The sequence below is a fragment of the Arctopsyche grandis genome, chromosome 1, assembly GCF_051622035.1.
Source record: "Arctopsyche grandis isolate Sample6627 chromosome 1, ASM5162203v2, whole genome shotgun sequence".
Taxonomy (NCBI): Eukaryota; Metazoa; Arthropoda; class Insecta; order Trichoptera; family Hydropsychidae; genus Arctopsyche; species Arctopsyche grandis.
The window spans coordinates 31,347,863-31,371,650 of NC_135355.1; the positions used below are offsets into that span (position 1 = coordinate 31,347,863).

The window sequence follows — 23,788 nt, forward strand, 5'->3', positions numbered from 1 at the left end:
GCTCACGGAATCGGAACGGATTATTTAATAAATCTAATAATTCTAATATACATAGTAATTATTTCGTCATAGTTGTTTGAATACGGTTTATAGATACCTAGGGCGTTTAAATGACGACCGCTTACCTTATCCGGATATTTGTCTGTTGGTTTTGAAATACAATATAATATTTACCTATCTAAAAATATTCGTAGGTATATAATATTTACCTACAAATAAATGTACATATGAAATTAACAAATAAGCGCTTGTACCTAATGTCGAATCATCAAATTGCCGTTGTATTAATTGTGAGAAAGTAAAATCGAGTTTTGGTACGTACAAAAAAAACTACACACATCACGATATCGTGCGTTTGTTGATTTTGAGCGATAATTAAAAATGGCAGTCAATTTCCCATTTTATCTGGGTTAGCGATGTTAACGCCATCGTCTACATATATATACATATATATCACTTCCGCATTAGATTTTTAGACGTTGTGCAAATACAAATAGACACGTCAATCACATCAAACGGTCCGATGATAGTTTTAGGACTGTCTATATGTTCAAAATTCTACTGATGACACACCTTGATCAGGAACTGGCGGTGTCCTTATTGGGATCATCATCGTCGTCCCTCCAGACGGCGAGGCGTGCGTGACTCAAATTCTTCATTACTTCTACGAGAAACGTAATAAATTCGATGATACTATCGAAATGGCACTTTTGTTAAATTAAATGTGTCTGTGATAACGGACCGCAGTGTGTTAACTGTCCTCTTTAGCCGCGGTCGATGTGATGGATTGTTAATTGCATATGTATTGTCAATGTATTCTATAATGGGTGGTTGATAAGTACAGTTACAGCCTAATTAGTATTACCGTCAAATCTGACGGGAAATGATACCGAGCATTTTTTTGCTGAATCGAAGTGTGAAGTGGGGCGTAATATTATCTCTGTGGACGTAATATTATATTTATTTAAATTAAAATTTATATTTACCGTGGTGTCATTACAGGTTTTGTCCCAAGGCGACACCTATGCCCAAATTTGTAAATATGTACTTTTTATAAATCTAAAACATTATTACTATAAATTTGATATTAAATTTAAAAAATTGATGACAAATGAGAGGAAGTTGCCAATTTGCTTGGTTTCAACAATAAAATCAGATAAATTGGCAAACTCTGATTGGAAACGATAGACCTGGAGTCACATATATTCAAGGTCTGGTTAGCAATACCGGGCCAGGGGTTGAACCCATAACCCCTTAGTTGATTATATGTTTGACACTGAGCTACGGTTGCTGGTTGGTAAATATGGTAGCTTGGTGAATATTTTTTATATAATGTAATAGCAATTTTAATTACAATATGCATCATTGCTACTGTTGCCTTAGTTAAAGTAATTTTTAGATCAGTATTGTTGTGGAAATGAGATGAGGGAGAATTATTTGATTCATATACGCTGCTAGCAAGATTTGGATGGTTATTAAATCTAGATCTACCGTATGATTTTTCTAAGTAGAATTTTATTTAATTCTCATATAAAGATAATTTAATATATTATCCCTATTAATTCAATTCAGACTCGTGTAAATACGAGTAAACACTAGTACGAGATTTTCGCTCGCAATTTTACCGATTTAAAGTTCAGCACACTTCCAATTAACCCTTTTAAACGAAAACAACAAATAGTGTGGTCAGAACACTATCTTAATAAACATGTTTCAATAGAAAATACTCAATATAAAATAGTAATAACAGTGGGAAAAAATCCCAAGTGAAAATATGTACTTTTGACTTTTGATTTGAACGGATGACTACTTAAAGAGATATGAAAGCTGAAAAGTACTACAAATGGAAGACAAAATACCCGACTATAGATTTCAATATTCATTTTGAACAGGAAATTGACAGATTTTGAGACATCGACCTAACAACACCAAGATATAGAAGAATCGCGCGATTTAAAAAACACATATATCTCCGAATCTCGAGCCAATCAACATTTTTTATTGTCAGATTTGTGTTCACTGGGCTTAGGTCAAGAGAAAAGTCATATCTCGTCTGAACCAAAAAAAAAGTCGTCATTTGTCGAACAGTGTAATCACCAAACCAGCGACTAATATTAGCCTTGGGTGTGGTTCATGTATCAATTCCATTCCAAAACCAACCATTGAACTATCAACGGGTACAATACTAGTCTCCCAAACAACTAGACCGAACGTTTCACTCCACGCCAAACTCCCACAATAATATACTAAGTGGCCCAGCTGATCAATTGCAACTTAATCCCTTTTCAAAACTATTAACTCATTTTTACACGCCGTTTAGCGCAAGATTTTAACACATCTTAAAAGTCAATTATTCGCCTGGTGAAACTTCCTCAATTAGAACACAGTTAATTGTTATTTATTTAACGGCGTTAATGTTACGCCGACTAGACACGTCCTCGGTCAGATCAGTTCGTTAATTGCGACACGCACCACCGTTGCGCAATCGGCCTCTTTGGTTGACGACCCCTGCCATCTAAGTTCGCTTGCGAAAACCACGCGCCGCGGACAATTGCGATCCGCATTACCCAACGCAGGAAGAATCTAAATTCTAATCGATCCCACATTCGTATAATATGTGTGTTAAGCGAATTCAAAGCGCGGGCATTTTAACTGCTTCGATTGCATCACGGTGCGATCGGCGTAACTGGGCGTCTCTTCTTTTGACAGTTTTAATTAACGGCGTGATGGTTCCGTCTCTCAAAAGGCGCCATTATGATTTAATACGTGTGTTTTTTGCTTCGTGTTGTTTTGTTGGCTGTTGTGTGTAATTTATGCGACAAATTGAGCAGTTTGTATAACGTTGTGCTGTCGAGTGACGCGCTGTCAGATTGCATTTATCGGAAATTTCAATCTCGCTTGCTTCTATGATATATAGTACATACATATATACATATACATATTGTATATTTTACAAGTCAAAGTGTACATTTCTTTCCATGTGTATGTATGTATATGTTACAGTCAAAATGTGTGTATAATTATACACGAACTAAATTGCCAGTTATATTGTTCATAAAATATCAAATTGACTAGTTTGTTCATGCCCAAACTATTAGGCATAAGTATTCTCAATCGTTTGTCCCATCCTCTATGTACGAATTTTATTTTATTTTATCTTTTATTTGTATCAGGAAGGCCTAACAGGTAACCCCAATGTGCCTTGCTGGCCAGAAACATTGTACATTTGATACAAATATTATTAGTATTATACAAAGTACATACATAAATACATATCAATTAATATCCACAGAGACATATGTATGTATATGGTCAAATTTGTAAATTTGCAGCATTTTATACAGTGAAATTTGAGATTGCTGAAAACTCGAAATTTTGCGAGAAAATGTGTAAGGGTAAATCGTTTCAATGAAAATCAGATAAATTGGCAAACTTTGATAGGAAACTATCGACCTGGAGTCACAAATCCAAGGTCTGGCCAGCTGAAACCAGTGGGATTTGAACCCGTGACCACTCTGTTCAAAGCATTATATTCTAACTACTAGTCTATTCTGAATGCTTACTAGGGCTTGCTATATTTTTAATATTATCGGAAATTTAGCGAATAATAGCAACGTTGTAATGTAGTTTCCAAAGGATTACCCCTTTGAATATTATATTTAGCGTTTTGACATCTCAAAGGTTTTGACATCTCAAAGTTTTGACAGCTTAAAGTTTCATGCGACACCTGGTGAGTCTATTTGAAGACAGCCTTTGACAGTTAAACTAGTATGTTCATGAACAAACCGGGTTGAGCACCTGGACTGTAACATATATATACATACATATATTATATATTTGAATTAATTTAATTTTGCTTTTAATTCCACTTAATGGAGTTGTTTACTTTCCTCGGTGCATCTAGAACAGAACGCAGCGGCGCAAATCCTGAAGCGAGTTTACTTATCAAGTTAATTGATTGAAATCCGAGCTCGTCTCCGCTCACTGATAAGGTTAAGTTAATTTGGCTGCAGGAGAGACCAACATTTTCTATTTGGCACCAAAACTATATTTTTCCTTCAAAATTTATACCTGCGAAAAAAGTCATAACGATAAGTATATTTTGTTCGGAACTATTTCAACAATTAAGTCAAACCAGCGAGTGTACAAATCTATATCTCGACATTAATGTCAAAAGTACTTATGTTAATTATAATAATAATAATAACTTTTTTTATTCCAGATGAAAGGGAGAATAGTGCAATCCCCATCGTCCATATAAATAATATATAGATTATAAATACAATAGTATAGAATAATAATATAAAAATAAAGCTATATAAAAATAATAATAAATAATAATAATAATAGGAAGATTAATTAATTAATTAAAATTTGATAAATTGAAAATGATTATTTTTAGTTCATTCAATTTGACGCAAATAAGATTTATTTACATATATAATACACACATACAAGATTTATGCTATGTATGTATGTAGATCCATGGTCAATGTCAATATAATAATGCGATATGTATATATGTATGTCATGCCACATATGTACTTACCCACGTTTCCGCTTTCTATCTTTCCTCGTTATGCCAAGCATACAGCGTTACATACTTCTTGAGTGCATTGGACTGAGTTAACAGATTGAAATGGGAATGGGTGGGCCACGCATCTAGAAAAATGGACGAAAAGTGGACAAAATACGTGCTAGAATGGTGCCCGAAAGAATTTAAAAGGGTAAACGAAAATCTGCTAGGAATAAGGGTAGACGAAATTACGAAAATGTGTGGGGTGAGATTGATGAGAGTTGCGCAAAACAGAGACGTGTGGAAACGTGTTGGAGAGGCCTTCTTCCAGCATTGGATGAAGGCTCAGTTTAAAGTTGTAAGCGGTGTAAGCCTGCAAATTTCCGTCTGCCTAGCGGTGACGCATTCGTCGACCAAATTCGCCATTCTTATTAAACGCACAATTGTTTATTATTTTTAATCACTCTATTTTTTCGGTTTCTAAATTAAATTTTATCTCGGTGTCTGTGTTTTTGTGTAGATACGTAAGTATGTACATACACTCTGAATAGAAACGTTTGATTTGGATTTAGTAGTATCAAAATATTGCAGTGCATTGTTGCTGGCAATATTCCCATTGATGAATATTTCATTGTGACTGTTGAGACGGTCGCATATAAATTGAAACCACTAATATTTGCTATCTATTTTACTTCCCTTTTGTCGCCTTTCGAAGACAATACCTACCCATTTGAAAGGCTTCCAGTATCAATTCACTATAATTGATACTGGAAAAAAGTTTGACCAATGAAACAACGATCCTGAAAAATTAACTTTTCTTTCGGAAATGAAAAGATCGAAGTTGCTGTTTTACAAATACTAATTTATTTAACCGTTGTATGAATATTTGAAGCATCATATTTTATCTGATTTCATTTATTAGATTTATCTGATTTCATTGTTGAAACGGTTCCTCCATCAAATTGTCAAAAACCATCCTAAAGGCTATGTCACAAATATCTGAATTTGATTTATGTATGTACAATATGTAAATATTTATGTACAAGTCTAAATCCATAAATATCTCTATGGATTAATTCATTAATTAATTCATTGTTAATTTCATGTTCTTCAGGAAATACAGCGATTTATATAATAAAAATCAATGTTTATAATTAATTGTCTAGTAATGCGCATTGGGGTTTACCTGTTAGGCCTTCCTGGTATATATCTATGTAGAAAAAAAAATTAGCCACAGTGAATACTCTAACGTGTCACTGTGACCAGACATATAAGCATAATACAAATACTATATATATAATATACAAATACTATGTATGTATATGAAAATTACCAGACATATAAGTATGTATGTATAGTATAAATTTATAGTACAAATATAATATATAATTTCGAAAGAGACTTTGTATGTACTTATGTAAGGTTTGTTGGGAGTTTCGAAAATAAATCAAAGTTTCTATGACGACGATATAATATATAATTTCGAAAGAGACTTTGTATGTACTTATGTAAGGTTTGTTGGGAGCTTCGAAAATAAATCAAAGTTTTTATGACGACGATTCGATATGGTTAAATATAATTTTTTTTCGATTCAATAAAATTTAATAAAAAAACAAATGAATATTTACTATTAGATTCGCCGTTTTTATGCTGTTTATATCAAAAATACTGAGCGAAGCCGGGTAAAACAACGTACTGTATGTAAGAAAATGAGCGAGACATCCGCTTCGACAATTCAGTCTGATAAATTGACAAACTCTGATAGGAAACGATCGACTTGGATCGATCTGATCAGCAGCATTAGATATTATATTCAGAATATATTATTTTCAATCGCGGTCAGCTCACGGGATCGAACCTATCGGTGCTTAGTATCAACGCAAACATACTGCTGGCTAATATGTTACCGAACCGGTAGAAATGTATGTTTATGCATATAAATAAGATATGCAAGGTGAAACGTATGTATTTATGAAGTTCATATATCAAAAGCATGTGAAGAAATATATTTTTTTTAAACATGAAATCATATTTATGATAAATTTTGCTTCGAACTCGCAATTTTACAGTTGAGCGTGCATTTCCTTCCGAATTTCGTCGTCGATGGCTTCCGGCTCCGTCGGTCTGCCCTGATGACGACTTTATTGAATCACTCTCCCATCTCCCCTCCCACTCCCCCGCAACCCGTCGTGCCCCTCCAATCCTGCATCCGGGACAGGAGCACGTCCGGAAAACGCGAACAGTTCGAAAGTCGGCTCCGACGAACGACAACACCCGTCCCAACTTGAGCCAAGTCAAAAATCTCAACTCACTTCATCACAACACCCCAAAGACTCGGCAGACATGGAAGAATTGGTGAGCCTCGACGTATTCCAATTAATTGTTAATAATGGATATGTTCAAGTCCGTTGACAACCACCGGTGGGGTTCTGTTGAATTCGTTCGTTTGTTTTTCTCCTTTTGTCTTTTAATTTTGCATTCGTCGCCTTGGGAAATTTTTACGTCTAAAGGATTTTCCCGACGGCGCTCTTCACGAGTGGAAAGCGCGAGAGGTTTTCCACGAGCTCAAGTGCTCGTCGGTCTCTCGTCATTACGTCCACGTCCTGAAAAGAATCTGCGTTAATTATCGCACGACATCGTTAGACCGACACGTTTCGTCCTTTTCATTTACGCTTTTGATCCTTTGAAACCGCGCCGAATAATGTCATAATTCTATTCACGTCGTTATCAAGACAGCATTTGAATACACAAGGAATTCTAAATTTAAAATTATTTTTTCACACTTGAATTTTTTTTATTTTCACAATTGACGATGACTGCACATGCTGTAAAAAGTCCAACCCTTATTTATTTATTTTATTTTTATTTTATTTATACCAGGAAGGCCTAACAGGTAAACCCAATGTGCCTTGCTGGCCAAAGACAATTATATAAACATATACACTATCCATGTGTTGAGTTCGAGATATAGGGAGGATTGCAGGAGAGATAATCAAAGGCGATCTTAGTTCAACCTTATACGTTTATTGTGCAATATAACGTACATCCAGTATACAGCCCGGCCATGCCGGCAGCGGTCGACCCGCGACCCCACTCCACTACTGTCAACCGGAGTCTGGGGTACCAACTCCTAACAGTGGTACACATGTGTACCACTGCCTGTAAACCACCCCTCAACATTACTCATTACTAGTCACCGGAGCCTGAGGGGGCCGTGTATTGTTCAAAGGTTGTAAATGCATTGTTAACGGTTTGCCGAACAATGGATAGCACTGTAACTATCCTACCTCTACTCATTATATAATTCACTCACACACATAAAATCCCACACATATATGTATACACAAATACTTACACGCATACACAAATACATATACATACATACATTAATATATAAATACACATATATACACATACATGCATATACATATACATATATATATATATATATATATATATATATATATATATATATATATATATATATATATATATATATATATATATATATATATATATATATATATATATATATATATATATATATATATATATATATATATATATATATATATATATATATATATACATACACATTTAAATACATACACACATTATACATGCATATACACATAAATACATAAATACACATAAATAAAGATAAAACCAACATACATACACATTATGCTAAATAATAATATTACAAAATGAAAACACACTGGGTGGTATGGGACGTCACGTCCCTGACAGTGGATGCTCCCCAAACCTAATGCGGGTGTAGTTGCACGTGCAGAATGCATTTGTCTGAGGGTTCGCACGTGTATGCATATCCATATGCAACCGACAGGTTTCTCCTACATTTCTTAAAATATGGGATTCACTGTTATCGATCGCTGTCAAGCAAGGATAAAATATCACCAAAAACACTCTAGAGGGTGATTTTTGGGACTGTGTGCCATGTACATATGTATATGGGCTAAGGGTGCTGCGTTTTTTCGCATGTTTATAAGTACATATCTAAAAAGAACACGTACCACCCAGTGTGCATTCGCCCATGCTCCAAGTAAAACGAACATGCTCTCCCTTACCCGCAATATCGACCGATAGCTTTTCGCACGTATAAAGTTCTGTTGTCCGTACAAAATGGTATTGGTCGAGGCAGTGTAAGAGACAGCATGTACGTTTTTATAAGTTTAAGTCTCTTTGTAATTAAATGTTTTGTGCACGCAATTTTTTACAATGGTTTCAAATTGCCTCCTAGAGTGAGTTGTGAACTCTTTTAACGCGCCATTAACTAAATTTGTTCCTATTTTGCAAAACTTTTTAACTCTCATACAAGACAACATCATCTAGAGATGATCAGCATTGATTTAATGGTAGTAGTATTCATATTTTTATGGCCGGGTTAGGCTGCGTGCACACTAGCGAGACATTTCGCGACACAACTATGTAACTATAACCGAGTAAAAATACGTTCAGAGTGACACGATACGATTCGACAGGAAGCGAGGAACTGTTACTAACGATGGTGCCTCGATGACACGACAGTTTGTCGCTCGGGATTATCGGTTTTTATCGAAATCTGAAATTCCAATAAATTTACATTTTCCAAGAATTGAAAGTTTATCCGTTGAGCATTTTATTGAGATTTTCGCATGTTGAGATTTCCTTATCAAAAAAAACATGACCCATTTTCGATAAATACATATGTACGTACGCATATGACAAATTCATATGTATATACATACATATATGTATATATTATATAAGCGGAAAAGTCTAGTAATTTTATCAACACAATTTCATCGCCATTTCAATCGATAAAACCAGGCACATTCCATATTGATGTTAGAAAACATTCATTGAAAAATATATTATCCTAATAGCGTATATGTTGATTTCATTTTTCAATCAAAATGGCTGTCAATAAATTCTATCAAAAAAAAAAAACTGTCTTATTTACAATATAATAATACGCAAAACCGTAACATTGCCGCGTTCTACATTCGATAATTTGATGATGGAAAATTGAGCCAATTTTTTCCAACCCCTATCGAATCATATCCATTAGATTTGATTGGACGCCATTTTCATCATATTATATAAGGAAAAACTTTCAAACGACTTTAATATGCATTAGCAAAGTTAACCTTTTTCATTCGTAACAATTTACAATCGAACTCGTCTATTACGAAACTTAAAGAATCAAAGATAATAAGGACAATATAACCATGATAACATAACTTTTTTTATTAAAAAAAACATGGTCGTAAAAACTTTTTAAGATTTTAGTAGATATGATTTATTAATTCGCTTTGTTTTTAACTGATTAAACTAAATTTTTTGAAATAAATACTGTTAAGAATATTATAATTCTATACATGTGACGATTGCTACGCGATTCTTAACCGGCAACATAACTCAGTGGTTAGCGTATAATGTTAACAACTGAGGGGCCACGGGGTCGAGCCCCGATCCAGTGTTGTTGGCCAGACTTTGAACATATGTATGTGACTCCAGGTCGATCGTTTTATATCTAATTTGCTAAATTATTTAAATTTATTGTTGAAACGGTTCCTACAAAATTGGCCTACTAATCTCATTTGTCACCATTATTTTAATTTAATTTCAAATTTATAATAAACTATAAATTTATAAATGTACATACATATATATAGTCATAAGTTTTAGCTTGGGGGCAATCCCGTAATGACACCATGTAATTATATTTTATTAACTAGTCAATGTGTCTTCTGTGAAGGACCTGCTTTTTACATAAACTCGTTGTCATAATTATATGTAGTTAAAATTATATTTCATATTGCAAGTTCGCTTAGCAAATGTATGAAAAATCACCCGAATCCAAATCTCGTTACAGCCGTGCTCGTATTAAGACAGTTTATATTTTAATACTAGTGCTGTGCCCGTTAATATTTCAACAAGTGGCTTTGGAAAGGAATCGTTAAATTAACTAATTCCGAGGCTATTGTCGCTAGCAGTTTCAGCATGCACAGCCCCTGTGGTCAATTCTCATACATGTATCTGCACTACATATATAATACTCATTATTTAGTGTGATATTTGTTGCTGCCACCACCACCCCCTCACTTGTATGTATAAATGAGCATGTGTTGGATTGTTCTTGTCAGTAGTCACAGCTCGATCCCCTGTATTCTTATTAACTTCTGACGATTGTAATATACAACTATGTATAACTGTTATAAAAGTACAAATTGATAATAAAATCCACATTTGACCTTTATGTGTCCATCGATTGACCTGCCCGCAGTAATACGAGCACCAATCATATTCAATTAATTATGAAAGCTGCCCGTTGCTATTATAATATATGTATGAAGCAGGGGGGGTCATCTCTCTTTATACGTATATCGAATTAGATTAAATTCATATGTGCCTCAGTTCCAAAAGGGCCAATGTTAGATGTGCCGTGTGTGAGTGGGTGTGTGTGTAAATGTCTAATCTCACGTTCTTGATATTGATATCGGACCTTTCCAGTACCATAAATTGACAGTATTTACCCGTGACCTGCATGTGAACTTTAAAAAGCACGCCAATCGGTAATGGACGAACTGAATTTTTCATTAACCCTAATGGCGATATAGTATGCAAGAAGTAAGATAAAAAGAAAAACACGCGAACGTATTTCTTTTGGGTCAATTAATATATAGGTAAAGCGATCGATAGCTGAACGAGTGGTGAAGCCTTGCATGGATCAACTTCGACCTTTAAAGCGATTGCTACTCGTTTGTAGGTGTTTTAGGGTTAGAGGCGAAGTCAGTCAAAGCCGTTTTCAAAAGGAATTGAAATATATGTATTATTTTTCTTAATAATCTTTTTTTTTGTTTGCAGGAAACAGTAGATGATATTTTGGCCCGAGCGCTGAAGGAACGTCTAGGACTTAAATCGGAAGGTATTTAAAATGATGCTTATATTATATCTTGAAAATCAATGAGGCTTGCGTCCTCTATAACTTACCTGTCATGGCTATCTACCAATATCAACATAATTTATAATCAAATATCTTCTGTATAGTAGACATTGGATAAATTTCTATACCAGCATCATAGATCAGTGGTTAGCATGTGATGCTTTCGATTGTGTGGTCACGGATTCTATTTCTGGTTTCTTGCTGGCCAGATCTTGGATATGTGACTGCAAGGTCGATCGTTTCCTTTCAGAGTTTGCCAATTTGTCTGATTTCATTGGAAACGGTTCCATCAAATTGGCAATCCTGTCCTATTACTCGCAAAATTTTGTCCACATAAGTCTCTATAATGATTGTAATGTTTGATAGTCGATGTTTGTAATTGGCCTGAAATAATACTTATGTACAATGTCGTGTTATTAAAATGGGTGTAACTTGTATAAATAAATCAATATCATCTATCTACCAGCGATACGATATATTTAATATTATGTATATGTTACAGTCCAAGTGTTCACTCCGATTCGTTCATGAACATACTGGTTTGTTCATACACGAATTATAGGCTTTAGTTTATGTGGTAACAGTCAAAAGCTGTCATCAAATACCAAGACTTACCAAGCACGGAATTTTTATCTGTCCAAACCTTTGAGATGTAAAACGCCAAGTATTATATTTAAGATGGAAATACTGTGGAAGGCTCATTAGAATTTTGGTATAATTCTCGTTTCTGCTCATTTTGCAAATATAGCAACTCAGGGTAAACATTCATATATTGTGGATGAGACAAACTATTGAGAATACTTAAATTTATGCCTGATAGTTTGTGCATGAACAAACTAGTTCGTTTGTGAATTTGTTCTTTTGTTTACACTAACTGGCCAGATTGGTTCGTATATGATAATATTAGTATTACTTTATTTTAGAATTTTGTCATAGTGACATTACAGAATTGCCACCAAGTCGTCACCATGGCAATTTGTAATATTATGAACAAACGAAGTGTAAACTCTGACTGTAACATACATAAATATGCGGTCTCCGTGACGAACCCGAATGTGAAACGCCGGAAAACGCAAATATCGGAAGGCAAAGATCTTAAGTCGAAAGATAAAAAAAAGGGTGCATGGTAAACGGTACATACTCACTTAATTTGCGCGAGCAGGATACCACAGGAACAAGAGGAATAGGCTTTTCCTCCCGTATTAATGTGCGTGCGCAGAATACGGGAGGAAAAGCATGTTCCTCTTGTTCCTGCTATATCCTGCTCGCGCTAATTAAGTGAGTATGTACGTGAGTATGTACCGTTTACCATGCACCCTTTTTTATCTTTCGACTTAAGACATTTGCCTTCCGATATTTGCGTTTTCCGGCGTTTCACATTCGGGCCCGGGAGGTAGACCCATAAATATGTACTCAATTATAAATATTTATTAATGGAGAGAAAGGTAATTGGAAGAACAATAACAATGACAGATTAGATTTGTAGTGATTATTTTTAATAACACTGGTAAAATACTACTGTCATAGTTAATATTTTCAAATTACGCTTTTGTAAGTGCAGGTATTGTATGTAGTATGTAGTATGTATGTATGTACATATGTACATACATAATTAATATCCGGCTCCCGATGGAAAGGTCTCAATTAATTGAAATCGTTAGACTATTAGAGGGTTTATTTGAGAATCTTTAATGTCACTGGTTAAGTCATTGTTTACCAGAACAGTGGTCGCGGGTTCGAACTCCGGCTGGAATCGAAAAATGATTCGATTTTTTCGATGATTACTTACAAGATCTGTTGGAGTTTGTCAGTTTATGTAATTTAACTGTCGTGATGGATCCAATAAAATCGGCATCCTCCCTCTCTTTGTTCAAATTTGTTGATTGTTTCAAGCAGACATATACATACCTGCGGTTTGTAATAAATATATGTATACCTAATGTGTTAGGATATGTTCATACTAATCTACGCAGTTAGTCATATAGGCACCTTACACGATCAATATTGTTGACGAAACCTTATTATATTGACAGTAATATTGACCGTGTAAGGTGGAGATATTGATGGTTTGACGTATTAAACAGAATTACCTGAACGACTTTATATTCTGTATTGAATTGGCATATAGTCAATATTGCCAATTCAATTAATAATTTCTCATTTTTGACTCTCAAATGAGGAATTAATAAGTGTGCAATACAACATTCATACATACATACATTGTATACTTATAATAAACCTGTATGGTCAATATTTAATAGTGAATTGTGCTGATCAAATGTGATACATTTTAAACTCAATAATACCGAAGGCCGATCATAATACTTTTGAATTATATTATTTATGAAAATAATGAATAATTTATCAGCCACGATAAGCATAGTCGCGCTTGACCTGCTCTTTCGACATTTTCGCGCCATTTTCAAACAGTGACCTTTTTCCGCGTGAATTGACGAGTTTTCCCCGCTGGTCTTACGTATTATGCATACTATAAACACGCCTTTGTTTCGAAGCGATTTTCCAATGTGACGCTTTAATAAACCGGAGGGTGGGAAACCATAGTCGTGTTTTTCCACGACCTTGACTTAAAATACTCCCATGACTACATAAATACTTATGGATGTATATTATCTAATACATAATCAACAATATACTGTTACAAAAAAAATCACTAAGTTGCTGCTATGTATGTATGTACTAGGCTAGGTCCTTCTTATAGAAATACGTCAAATTATAAAAGTTCACAATCAAAGCTCAGGTCTGAAACCCTAAAGCCTTAAAAAAAACTTTAGTTTTAGTATGAATGTGTATAAAATCTGTATTCCCCAGTGAAATTATACTTTCAAACATGTTTCTTATATTTCGTCCGTTATTTTACCATACGTTTGTCAGATACATATTTTTTTAAACATATGTACAAATTTAATCTGATATATCAGTATTCCACAAAAAAAAAATACTTTCACTAGTAGAAATATACTTTCGCTAAGTCAGTTGGTGAAAGCATATCACACAAATCTGGACATTTAAAACATGCTGTCAATTTGAATGCTAGATTATATCAGCACCAATTGGAAAAATCGGCTGAGGATTGTCCAATTTGTAGAAAAGGACATTCTAATCAGGAATCAAACGGTCCTCATATGAAGCTGTATTTGGACAAATTGCAAAAGTTGGTCTAACATCATCAAATTTGCCATCTGATGTAAGCCAGCGGTTATAACTTGGTGGTTGTGTTAAAGCTAACCACCGATAGGTTCCCGAGTTCAAGCTCTGGGTTGACCTCGATTGAAATGAATTAATTCGGAGTATTTCTGCAGTAATGCTGGTTAGACTAGAATATTTGTGACTCCAAGTCGATTGTTTCCTATCAGAATTTACCAATTTATCTAATTTCACTGTTGAAACGGTTCATCATTAAATTGGCAAAACCATCCTACGTACTATTTGAATATGATTTCAAAATTTTAATCTATAAATTTATATATGTATGTGCAAGATTTATACCATAAGTGTCGCTTAGAGATAAATCCCGTAATTAGCATCATAAAATATAAATCTCGCATCACTGAAAAATATATTGAAAAACTGTCGTTGAAGGCAGACGTATGTAGAAGATACAAAATTAATAGAAATATCAGTAGTAAATGTTAAGTATTCGGAATATGAATTACCTAAAAAGCCAGTGAAGGGATATTTTTACTGCTTGTATGAAATCTGCGTAACATGAGTATAACTTTCGACAAAACTGAATTGCAGAAGGTCAGTCTTTAAGCAAATATTGTCAAAAATAGATCATTGAATTGTTATTGATGTGGTTGGGTCTTTTTGTCTAAAACATTCGTTGGTTTTCAGTTTTAATATATGTATGTAACTACCGACAAAACTAAAATCATTTCAGATTTAAGCAAAATGTACTCAAACAGTTGCAATCATCAAGATATGTACTACCCATTTGGTTTGTTTATTTTTCCAGAATTACTTATCTATACATATACTGTATCCAACCTTAGCCTTAACTGAAATCAAAATCCTTAGTTTGCTACAGCCACGTTTTGTCAAATTAAAATTGGTTTAAAAAAATATTCATTTCATGGTTCTTGTCTATGTACATGTACTCTTCAATTCAATCTCCAGATTACAAATATTCGTCATGGTCTAGCAATCAAACTAGAATTTCCATTAAGTTGCATATCTCCAATCACAACCACGACTGATAGGTTTCTGTGGCCAACTTCATACATCTATTACGACTGCTGCATCATTAAAGACGTTATACATAGTTAGATCGGTGTTGACATTTAGAGATGGCAATTAACATTCCATTTTACAGATAGGTAGATACATACATATGTATGTACATACATAGATACCTTCTGGAATAATGGATAGCAATCAAGTGTACGACATAATGAGACGCCACGTGAGCCGTAAGCCACTCTATTATTATTAGACTTGTATATAAAACAATAGCTAAATATGTATATTGACCGGTGGACATTTGCTTCATTCGATGCCGTAGTATTTATAGTTTCAGGCAATCGATATTTGCTATAAAAATGTACATACATATATAATATTATATACATTTTTTATTTCAAATGATTTTTATTATTCATAATTTTATTGTTCTTTATATGTACATACATATAGCCAGTAGTTTTAATGAAAATTACATTAAAATTAAAAAAAAAAAACTAATTGTGTTCTCAATACATTTTAGGTCTGTTCGAATAGTTTCTGAACCAGTGATCATTTTCTATTTTACATTTTTATTATTTGTATTTTTTGTTTGTATTGTCTTATTTAAATGTTAGTGTATATGTTACAGTTGAAGTGTATATTCCATTTGTAATATATTTCGACTAGTTGGAATACATTCCGTCCAACATACCTAAGTTAATTCATATGGCGAATTACATTCCAACTGGTCAAAATATATTGCAACTGAAAATACAGTTCAACTATAAGTTGGTACCAGGTTAAATATAGAGGTTAGGTTTTCGTGAAAACGTCACTCGACTTTCCAAATCAAGTAAATTGATTTGGAAAGTCACATTTTTGTTTTGAACACATTCTTAAAGTTGTCGTAGTACGGTACTCGTTACTTATATTAGTAATAACTAGCAAATATTAACGCATTATTGAAGTCTAAAACATTCGTAAAAACATCAGAACTGTCAAAATTCAACTGTTATAATATTACAACTGGCGCAAACTGTTGAAAGTGTATTTGCGCTTGTTGAAATATAATTTACTAGATCAATTGTATTCGAATATGAATGACCTAAAACGCCAGTTCAAATAGAATATATTACAACTAAAATATACTTCGACTGTAACATATACAGCATAATGGGAAAAAGCTCAAAAATCTTTTTATAATTCTTATGTTCATAATACATTTTATGTATGTATTATTTTACTGACCAAAATTGATGGTCTAATAATACCGGCTCGACACGATAAGAGTGCACTCAGACCGAGTCCGCTAAGTTAGTCACTCGGACGTTACGAGTAATGTCCGAGTTACTTAGCGAACTCGGTCGTATCAACTCAGTATTAAGTAGATTTTTAAAGGAAATCTGTGATTATGTACATATGAAGGTGTGTATATTGTACCAGTATTGTGTGTGTAAGTTTTAATATATATTTTTATTTTTAGTACGTATGTACAATGGCTTTTTGTTGTTTTTCTTTTCGTATGTCGATGGCTCTTTTGCCTTTTTCCTTACCTGAAGAAAAGCGTACTCGAACATTTTTCACTCGAGGATTTTTTGTCTCTAAAGAAAATTGTATAAGGGCCTACTTACTTTCTACCTCGACAAGACTCTCAGTCTTGATCTTCTTGGTGTTTTCGAGTGCTTTCGCAAAACGACAGTAGTCTATGGCGATCTTTTTTTTTGCAAATTTCGCAAAATTGTATGATATAAATTTTAAAAGGAAAATCTAAAACAAAATACAAACAATAAAAGCCGCCGAGTTTTAATCGATCAATATTCCACTTTATGGAGTTTTAATTTGTATTATTATGTATCTATTGTATTTAATAGATACATAATAATATAATAATACATAATATATTTGAAAATATTCCAGAACTTCGTAAACAAACTGATGGAATATATTCCAACTAGTCAAAATATATTACAACTGCAAAATATACTTCAACTGCAACACATACACTAACATTAAAATAAGATAATACAAACAAAAAATACAAATAACTTTTGAAATAGAAAATGATCACTGGATCAGAAACTATTCGAACGACCTACCAAAGATGTATTGATAACTAAAGCCCGGACCCAGAGCGTGCCGCGTATTGTTCAAATGTTGTAAATGCATTGTTAAAGGTTTGCCGAACCTTTTTTACAAAGGATTTACAACAATGGAACAATGAGCTATCCTACCTCTATTGATAACATAGTTATTTTTTTTTACTGTGATTTTTAAAAAAAAATTTAGGTAGTCTATACTCTGTACAAGTCAAATACTACTATTTTCTACTATCGAAAAAACTAACTATTTTCAGAAAATTATTTTTTTACATTACTATAAAATTTTTTAAACATTAAATCATGGTTACATTGCTGCTGTTACGCCACTGCCCTTAAAAAGAAGTTAAATGGCTCATATTTTCGAGAAATTAGTAAATATGCACATTTTGAAGTGAATAAAATTGATAAATTTATTAATTTTGACGTTTTTTATGAAATTCAACTTACGACCGATTCAACTTGGTGCAAGAACGTACATACATACATACATATCTCCATCGTAAGTCGAGAAATACCTGTATATACATACATTTTTAGCTTGATGTATGTATTTCTTTAACTTAAAATGATTTCTGTAATTCTTCTTTCTCAATATCTTATTTCTGTTTCCTGTTTACTTTTTTTTCTCTCTTATTTTTATTTTTATTTTAATATTGTCATTTTGAATGTATTTGACTTTTTTCTCTTTTAATTTACAAAACTGTATAAATTGATAAAATACGTATAAATCAAACCCTTTGGGTCTATCGGCTTTGCCGCCTCCCCCAAGTATGTTAAATAAATAAATAAATACATATTTCTTTTTAGATGACATTTAAGTATATGAAAAACGAAATCAAACTTGACTTAATGCTATTGTATATTAATTAAATTTGTTTGAATTTAAAAGTTGTCTCTTCTAATCTTGTATGGTTTCTTATTTGCGTGATTTCTAGGTTTGATTATTTTCATAATATATATGTACATATGTATTTGTTGTTTTTTTTTTGCTATTAGCAAATCAGTGTTGACATTGTTCCTACATACGGCTTCCATTCGACTTGGTTCAGTTCTATTTATGTCCTAGTTATTATCGAAAAGCCACTCAATGTAGATATGTAGTAGGTATTTTGCATACCTGATGCATTTGTTTTTCAATCAAGCTCAATTCCTACTTGTTCGACTAATATTTTGAGGATTTTTAATACTTGTTCAATATATGTATGTATGTACATACATATATTGCAATCCGATCGCTAATTGTTAAATATGTATAGGTGTATATAAACAAATAAATATAGTCACTATGCACGCTTGTGCGTATTTTTAAACCTATCTGTAACCCGATAATACTTACAAAGGTCACGGCCATCGGAAGTGAAGAATCGGAGCCCTTAACGACCTTGAACTGTCGTCAATTATCGTCAACTCTTATCAACACCCACGTCGTCGTCTGGACTGTACAAATTGATTAAAAATAAACGACCCAATAGAATTAATGGGATTGAATAAATTTAATCGTTCGCATATTCGGGCCTGTTTTTCGTTTGCCTAATCTAATTTTTTCCGTATCTAACGTTGAAATCTTATAAAAGCTAATATTTGTACAACGACGATAATAGTTTCGTCTTTTAGTACTCACTACGTCGGGAAACTAGCGCAGTTTTCCGCCAGGCTTACGACCGCACGGACGCTTTTCCGAATGTTTGCCGCGACTAAGTGAAGTGACACGTTTGAGTAGATCGTGTTTGTTTTTAGTTTTTGAAGGTTATATCTTGATAATAATTTGAATAACTTAAAGTGCGAAGAAGGATATACGAAGGAAGTTTTTTAGGGGTTAAAAACAATTTAATCAATTAATTAAATACTTCAATTGTGTGTTGAAATAATATGTTGGGTGAAAATATCAACAGGCCAACTTGTAATCCTGCACCTTCTATATTAGAAAAGATGTATCTGTTTGAAAATGGTGATTATTTTTTTGTGCGTATTTATGCAGAAGCCTTAACCCTTTTAATGCTGATAGGCGTTTTGCCATCAGTCTGAAATACGCCGATGGGCGTTGTTTTTTGAGTATGTGGAAAATAAACAAGAATACTACCCGCTATAAGACTTTCCAGGTAGCATTGAAAAAAAATGCATTGAACATGGGTCGTGTAATCCGTGTCAATGTTTATAAAGACTGGTTTACACCGGAATTTCTCGATGAAGATGCCTAACTGCTGAGTATTTTAGATTCTGGCTTGGCATTTAGATTGTGAGCATTACATTTTAATAACAATGAAGAAGATGTAACTAATTTTGGAAAATACATTCATTAATAGACATCTTTCTTTCACTTTATATTGTTGCGGTAATTATCTATTCTTTTGTTTATTTTATATTGTTGCAAGATATATTAGAGAGTCTAAACACACCTTTACAAAACTCGAAATCCTCGGCGCTAGTTACTTAGGGTAGTGATCTAATTTTTGTTTGGATTAGCTACAATTTTTATGCCTGCTTTCTATTGGATTTCTAAATAATTCTAGTTTGAAATGTCAGCACTCGCCACTCGGCGCCGGATTCTGGTATACATATAATTTCGAAAGAGACTTACTATATATGTTTGTTTGTGACAGTCAATTTAATAATAAAAAAAAGAGTATTCAAATAAATTTAATAAAATGTTTACTATTAGATTAGTCATGTTTAAGCGGTTTATATTATAAAAACCTAGCGAAGCCGGGTAATTCAGCTAGTAGTAATTAAAAAAAAAAAAATCTAATGTATGTACATACATATGTATGCATAATTTGTAAATGTCCTCGAGCGACGCCTAGCACATCGAATAAGCAAGTGAACAAATTACATACTTAAACGATTGAAGCAGCATTTAAGTGTATGCAACACGAGTGGTGTGTTATTATGTACGAAAACAATCGTTTTCGTATTGTTTGCTTTCGCATTCGCCGGTGTAAACAAGCCATAAGATTGAAATAACCGTGGGCATTTAATATGAGAATAATGTATGTATGTAGGAGTCGAATAGGAACTAATTTTCATGCGAGGTTCGAGTACTCCTTGACCGGCCGTTCACTGTTGGGCTCAAAATAACCAAAGCCCACACTCTTGACGCCTCCTCGCCAAATTCCTGAGCCTTCACCAGCTGATGAGGCTTCGAAGCATTCTATAGTCCGAACGAAATATTCATCAGCACGAAAAACTACACTTATACAATGAAGACGTATAAAAAAGTAGGACTTTGCATGGTGAAACCGTACGTCGAGTATCAACGTTCACAAGATTATCCCATAGCGACTATGTTCGAATTAGCATGGATTATGTTCATGTTTTATTGTCTTTTTTTAAGACTTTATAATCTTATGTTAACGATGGTACAAACTTGATGGACAATGAAGCAATTTCAAAAGGCACAATGAAGCGATGTAATACTATAAGGGTACCTCAATAATCCCACGTGATGAACTATGTATATACATATGTACATATATATGTATGTAATTTAAAAGCTATAATTCAATTTTTTTATAATATTTATTATATATTACTGTTTTTTACCCTTCTTCGCTCGGTATTTGTAATATAAACAGCTTATGTAAACATAGCTAATCTGATAGTTCTAATAATATTCGTTTGATTTTATATAAAATTTATTTTAATTGAAAAAGAATAATATTCAGTGATATCGTCGTCATAGAAAATTTGATTTGTTTTCGATGCTGCAACAAACTTTTAAACTTTACAAAGTCTCTTTCGAAATTATATATTAGATACATGACAAGTTGCCGGGTTTGATCATGTGGGTTAACCTCGATTGAAACGAATTTTTTCCGCGTATTTCTTCAGTGCTGCTGATCAGACTTGGATATTTGTTGCCTACTCCAAGTCGATCGTTTCCTTCATTGTTGGAGCGGTTTTTCACCAAAATTGGCAACCAATCTATCTATGCATGTATTTTTGTCACCAATATTTGATTATGATTTCAAACTTATAATCTACCTATAAATTTATATACATATGTACAAGTTTAAAACCATAGATGTGAATCAGGGATTAAACCCGTAATTGGCAGCATGGTAAAATATAAATCTGGTAAAATATAAATCGTGCAACACTGAAAAAGATATTGAAATATTTTTGTTGAAGATAGACGAAGAAGATACAATATGAATAGAAATATCACAACTAAATGTTAAGTATTCGGAATATGAATTACCTGAAAGGCCAGTGGAAGTATGTATACTTTGACTGCTAATATGAAATCACTGTAACATGAATATAGCTTACGACAAAATTGAATTCCAGTATTGCTTTGGATGAACCTGTAATTGCACCATGGTAAATTATTTAAATATAATATTTTTTTCGTTTAATTTTGACTTTGCTGTTCGGATGAACAGCAAAGTCAAAATTCTTAAAGAGGATTCTCAAGTTGCTTTTTGAAATTCAATTTGCCTCCCTTGAAATGCCCTGGGCCTTAATTCCACTTGAACCCCGATTAAGAAACGCTGTTCTAGAGAAAAAAATAAAACATCGTGACGTAATTTACGAAAAATGTAACTCATACATGTAGTGCATATTTTACAGTCGAAGTGTAATTTCAGTTGCAATATATTTCAACTAGCGTTTTTGGTCGTTCACATTCAAATACAAATCAACTAGTAAATTACATCTCTGCAAGCGCCAATTGAAATATAACAGTTGAGTTTTGACAGCTTTGATGTTTTTACTAATGTTTTAGAATTCAATAATGCGTTAATATTGTCTTCGTATTACGAATTATGGTAATGAGTATCGTTTTTTGATAACTCTAAGAATGTGTTCAAAACAAAAATCTGACTTTCCAACTTAATTTCCTAGTCGAGTGACGTTTTCACGAAAACCTAACCTCTCCATCTACATAACCTCGTATCAACTTTTAGTTGAACTGTATTTTCAGTTGTAATATATTTTGACCAGTTGGAATGTAAATCGCCATATGAATCGACTTACGTGGGTTAGACGGAATATACTCCAACTATTCAGAATACATTACAACTGAAAATACACTACAATGATAACGGTAGTTGTTACCAGGTTAGATGGAATATATTCCAACTAGTCAAAATATATCACAACTGGAATATACACTTCAACTGTAGCACATATGTACATAAAACATATGTATTTTATTTATAAATCTAAATAAAATTAATTTTAAGAATGAATTAATACTTTCAATGACATGTGAAGTGATGTCGAGAGTCGCACTTTATCAGGCAATGGCCGCATGCGGCTCGGTAACTGCCGATTGGTAAATCATTTTACTAATTAATATTATCAAACATGATTTCTAACAATAGACTCTTTTGATGTTTATGCTCGTCTATGTACATATGTATAAAATGGAACAAATTTAACATTACGGTTTTACGACCAGCTCGTGAAAGTCTTTGTATACCATTTACAAAAAGTAAATATGTACATATAAATATATTCATATCCTCGTTCATCGCGGATAATGCACAAGGCGTGTTCGAACTTACATATATACCCACCAGCGATAGATTTAGTTCAAAGGAGCCGTCCTGGTATTTGCATCTTGTTGGAATACTGTTTTCAATCACTTCCAGGCCACGAATAGTGAGTAATAATGCAGCGAGTGCAATCTATGTATGCACATTCGCTGAATTTAAGAGCGTGGCTCGTAAAGTTTTGCACATTCACTCCGATAAATCGCAATCGTGAATTAACGGTAGTGCATAATGGGTTTCAAGTGTTGAGCATTTCACCGCGAAGCCATTAAACTTTTACTCCTTATGTGTATTTAACGATGTAATCGTAAACACAGTACAATGGTATAATAATATTAATTACATATGTAAAACGCTTTGAATGATTGACAATTTTGACTTGATTAAACAATGAAAAGTACATCAAACGATAAACATATACTGTTATTGCATCTTGTTTATCTAATATTTTACAGTGATTTCATAATTGTAGTAAAAGTATACTTTCAGTGGTGTTTTAGGGAATTCATATTCCGAATATTTTACAATTACTTATATTTACCTATAT

The 23,788-nt window shown here is 33.2% G+C and overlaps 1 protein-coding gene across 1 annotated transcript in view; it reads left to right on the forward strand.

The window, feature by feature from the left end:
• LOC143910416 (protein FAM107B) overlaps positions 1-23,788 on the forward strand; it is a 63,077-nt gene that overhangs the window by 34,635 nt on the left and 4,654 nt on the right. Inside the window, exon 2 of the mRNA XM_077428873.1 lies at positions 11,387-11,447. The gene's annotated coding sequence lies outside the window, so the exon portion shown is untranslated. The remainder of the gene's footprint in view (positions 1-11,386; positions 11,448-23,788) is intronic.